We start from the raw sequence: 5,517 nt of genomic DNA on the forward strand, positions 1-5,517 counted from the left end.
TCAGGGTGTTACTCAGTTTTCCTGGGATCACTTGTGTATTGAGTAGGTGTTCATGTTATTAAAGTTTTGTTTGTTTTCCTCCTGCTACTTTATCTTTTTATTACAGTGCTAGGTCTTAGGGATTGGGGCACAGGGAGGAAGGGAGAGAAGGGAGGGTCCTCAGCCAAGAACATAGAAGGGTAGAGAGAAATTTATTTTACCTTCTCTACACATGCAATAATATTTTAAAATACCTTCATCCATTACTGTTCAGAATGATTTTGTCTTTTAATGTTTATATCCTGAGTTCTATCACCTGTGGGAACAATATAAGAAGAGGTTGGAAAAGGAACATATAAATGTAACAACAAAAATTTTTTTTTTAGTATTTTATTTATTTATTTGACAGAGATCACAAGTAGGCAGAGAGGCAGACAGAGAGAGAGGAGGAAGCAGGCTCTCCCAGAGCAGAGAGCCCGATGTGGGGCTCGATCCCAAGACCCCGGGATCATGACCCGAGCCGAATGCAGAGGCTTTAACCCACTGAGCCACCCAGGCGCCCAAATGTAACAAAAATTTTTAAAAAGGTATTCTGTGATTGGCTAACAAATTCTTGTGAGTTAAAAAAAATGAATTAATCCAGACAATTTACCCACAAGCAAAATGAAGATATCGAACTAGATGATTTCTAAGACTCTTTGCCATTTTAACACTATTTAAATCAATTTACTCTTCTTTTATGAAAGTTTTCCTAATGCTTTCAACACTAAATGTCATCCATCATATCCACCACGAAAATGCCCAGAACTTCATGATATGTTCCTTTAGAAAAGGAAACTAACATGAACTTTACAATTTCTTGTAAGGGTCTCTCTGAAACTAGCCTAGGTTTCATTAATGGTATAGATGTGGGTTTGCAGTTATGATCTCTCACTTTATGTCTTCCAGTTCTTTTTTGAGATCCTAAAGAATATGGGAGAAATCAAGGTTAATCAATCCATCAGAGATTAGTATGACAGTCATCTATAAATTATGATTCTTTTTTATGCTTCAAAGTTCCTTTCCCACCCTCAGGAATACACTATAATTTCAATGACATATTCTTTATAAACAGAATACAGAAATGAATGGGACTTGGGGAATGGATAAGAATTGGTCTTTGCAAAATAAGAGGCTCTCAAGTTGCACATTCTTATGATAATCTGCACTCCATGAATACCATTGTGGGTCTCTAGCATCCTGCAGCAGGATTTCTTCTGCTAATGTAACTAAGAATGGAATGGTATCTCATCCCCATGGTACAAGGACAAAGAGTACAAGGAACAATGTCAAAATCATCACAACCTCCTTCAGTTTTCCCCACTGTAATACTCAAGGCTTCAACTTTACTTTATCCCCATTAATCCCCTCACTGCCAACAGATGGCCCCATCTTAAAATGTTGCGATAATAACATTTCCAGACTGTAATTTCCTCAGCTTCCTCCCTTTTTCCTCCCTGAAAATTTCTATCATCACTCATTTTATTGTCTACATTATAAAGGAAGCTGCTAGAGTTTAACAGAGGGCTCTGCTTGGGCCTATTCCTTACTAGCTAAGCAATCTTGTGCAAGTTATTTAATCTCTGATCCTCAGTTTCCTTGAAATGGGAATAGCAGTATTTCTCCCATAGGATGCTGTCAGGATTGGAGATACAGTATATTCCTCTATATAAGTGTGCTTAGTAGATTGGCTCTAGTTGGCACATCATGTATACTCAATAGATGATTATTGCAAAGTGTCTTTCCTCCGTGGCAAGTCCAATTTCTTCATCTTTAAATGTCTCCCACTCTTGCTTGGCTTTTTAATGACTAAAGCAGGGTTCCTCCTGGGCTTACAAATGTGTTTAAATGTACCTTCTTTAGGGTATGACTTTGAGTTTTGACAAATGTATACGGTCATGAAACCACCATTGTAATAAAAATAAAGTTTGGTTACCCTCTTACATACTCTGTGTCCTCCCCTCACCCTTAGATAAGGGCAACCACTGATCTGTTTTCTGTTCTAATAGGTTTGCCTTTGCACATATGTCATACATATAACCTAACTTCTTTCATGGAACATAATACATTTGAGATCCATTCGCATTGCAGCACGTATCAGTCATCTGTGACTCTTAAGTTTATTCCACTGAATCAATACACTCAATGTATTCTCTAGTTGTGTGTGTTCTCCATTCTACAGTTGAAAGGGATTTGACTTAATCCAGTTTGGGGCAATTATAAATAACCAAGGTTGAGTTTTAAGCTGTTCTTTTGTTCAAAGTATTTGTTATTTTTATATTCAGCTATTTGAGATTGAGAAGCAGTCCCCTCTTCCACCCCTACAAATCTATGCATTCATAGATTCTATTATAGTCTCCTTTATTTCTGCTTGCCAAGTGGCAATTTCTGTCTGTACTAACTTTCTTGTAATACCTTGTCAGACTCAGGTTATGTCAACCAAAGCTTGCTACTATCATTCTGTTTTCTAATCTTTTCCCCCAGGACAAAAAGTTCATTAGATATATAATCAGTCATCCACATCCTCGTGAGCATCAGTTTTATGAGAAGTTTTGCTACTGCAGAACACAAAGAAATATTCCAACTCCAGTAATAATTTTCTTCCCACATGCTTCCTGGTCTCCATGCCAGTGTGAGGAATTTGGGAGTTTTTTAAAAGTATCTTTGAAATTCTAGATAATAATTTTTTACATGAATCAATTTATGTTGTGGTGGCAAACTCACCAAAAAATGTAGTGACTTAACACAATAAAACTTTACTTTTCCCTCCTTTATCCTGTCCAGGAAAGGCCAGTAGGGGGACTTCTGCTTATATGTCACTCAGAGAGCAGGTCTTAAAGACTGTTATCTCAAGGAGCACTTCAGTTATCATTGCAAAAGCAGGAAAGGAAATGGTGAATTGCATGTCCACATTACTTCCACCTGGAAATTACACCTGCTACATACACTTACTTCTCTTTGGTCAAAACAAGTCACAAGGCCACATTTAACTTCAAAGATGGTGATGAAATACAGCCTTATAATGTGCCCAAAAATAGAGAGCTAAAAGTATGTGAAGGACAGACAGTACTAATAGCTATAACAGGGCCTAATTTTCCCCTTAGCATTTAGCCAATTTTTCTGACACCATTTATTAAAGATTACATCCTTTGCCCAGCAAATTTACATGCTACCTTTATTATCTACTAAATTCTCATATGTAATAATTCTGTTACTGGACTCTATTCCATTTAGCACCTTTTTGCCTCCTGTTACTGTACCTCAAGTACCATAGCTATTCAAAACCTTTTAATAGTGGTAGGGAAGGTTCCTTGTCACTATTCTTCTACTTCTATTTCAAAACTTTACCTGCCTCCCACTGCCGCCCTGAGCCACTGCCTGCCAGCTCCGACCGCCTGGCTCCCCGTGTTAGCCAGATATTTGGAGTTCTTAACAACATGGCAGATATTGACAACAAAGAACAGTCTGAACTTGATCAAGATTTGGATGATGTTGAAGAAGTAGAAGAACAACAAACTGGCGAAGTAAAAAAATCAAAGCACGGCAGCTGACTGTTCAGATGATGTAAAATCCTCAGATTCCTGCAGCCCTTTGAGAAAGACTTGACGATCTGGTAGAAAACACCAACAAGATACATTGAAAGCTTGCCTAGGGTAGTTAAAACACAAGTGAATGTTCTCAAAAATCTTCAAGTTACGTGTGCACAGATAGAAGCCAAATTCTATGAGGAGGTTCATGATCATGAAAGAAACTATGTTGTTCTCTATCAGCCTCTATTTGATAAACGATTTGAGATCATTAATGCAATTTATGAACCTACGGAAGAAGAATGTGAATGGAAACCAGATGAGGAGGATAAAATTTTGGAGCTGAAAGAAAAAGCCAAGATTGAAGACGAGAAAAAGGATGAAGAAAAAGAAGACCCCAAGGGCATTCCTGGATTCTGGTTAACTGTTTCTTAAGAACGTTGACTTGCTCAGTGATAATGGTTTAGGAACATGATGAACCTATTTTGAAGCTCTTGAAAGATATTAAAGTGAAGTTCTCAGATGTTGGCCAGCCCGAGTTTTGTCTTCGAATTTCACTTTGAACCCAAAGAATATTTCACAACTGAAGTGTTGACAAAGATATATAGGATGAAGTCAGACCAGATGATTCTGATCCCTTTTCTTTTGATGGACCAGAAATTATGGGTTGTACAGGGTGCCAGATAGATTGGAAAAAAGGAAAGAATATCACTTTGAAAACCATTAAGAAGCAGCAGAAACACAAGGGATGTGGGATAGTTCATACTGTGACCAAAACAGTTTCCAATGACTCTTTAATTTTTTTGCCCCTCCTGGAGTTCCTGAGGGTGGAGATCTGGATGATGATGCTGAAGCTATCCTTGCTCCAGACTTTGAAATTTGTCACCTTTAAAAATTTTTTTTTAAATTTTTTATTTTTTAGACAGACAGAGATCACAAGTAGGCAGAGAGAGAAGGGTGAAGAAGGCTCCCTGCTGAGCGGAGAGCCTGATGCGGAGCTGGATCCCAGGATCCTGGGATCATGACCCGAGCTGAAGGCAGAGGCTTAACCCACTGAGCCACCCAGGTGCCCCCAAACTGGTCACTTTTTACATGCGTGTATAATCCCAAGATTAGTGTTATACTTTACTGGAGAAGCTATCATAGATGATGATGATGATGATGATGATGAAGAAGAAGGTGAAGAAGCAGATGAGGAAGGGGAAGAAGGAGATAAGGAAAATGATCCAGACCATGACTCAAAGAAGGATCAAAACCCAGCAGAGTGCAAGCAGCAGTGAAGCAGGATGTATGTGGCCTTGAGGATAACCTGCATCGGTCTGCCTTCTGCTTCCTTGGAAAGAATGAATTTACATCATTTGACAAGCCTATTTCAAGTTTTTTGTTGTTATTGTTTGTTTGCTTGTTTTTGTTTTTGCAGCCTAAAATAAAAATGTCAAATATAAATAAAAAACTTTTACCTGTTATTCACACATATTTATTCTTTATAAGACTTATTTTATCAAACCTAAACACACAAGTGACATATGAATGAAAGTAATCTAAGAAATACATATCAATAAAGCTTCAATGTTCCCCTTCAAATTCCTTTCCATTCTCATACTCCTAAGAAGCAGTCTTTGATCTATATTCTGACAGGGTTTTGTTTTGTTTTGTTTTTAATACATGCACATGCATATTTTGTAGATTTACAGTATATTGATTTGTGTGATCAATATTGCTTAACATAAATCGGATTATACTGTTCATATTGTTCTACTTTTTAAAATTTAATTTGGTTGTGGACAGGGAACATGATTTCAAGATTTTGAAAGTTGTTAAGATTTGTTTTATGACTCAACTTGATTTATCTTAATGTATGTGCCATGTGCTCTTCAGAGAAAAGTACATTCTGTAGTTTCTGGATATAGTGTTTTATAAATGTAACTTGCATCAAGTTGATTGATAGCCTTATTCAAATCTTCCATGGTGA

The 5,517-nt window shown here is 37.3% G+C and overlaps 1 pseudogene; it reads left to right on the plus strand.

Annotated features, from left to right (window-relative positions):
- Positions 1–3,455: 3,455 nt before the first annotated feature.
- Positions 3,456–4,872, plus strand: LOC122910487 (annotated as a pseudogene).
- The last annotated feature ends 645 nt before the right edge of the window (positions 4,873–5,517 follow it).

The sequence above is a fragment of the Neovison vison genome, chromosome 6 (assembly GCF_020171115.1).
Source record: "Neovison vison isolate M4711 chromosome 6, ASM_NN_V1, whole genome shotgun sequence".
Lineage (NCBI taxonomy): Eukaryota > Metazoa > Chordata > Mammalia > Carnivora > Mustelidae > Neogale > Neogale vison.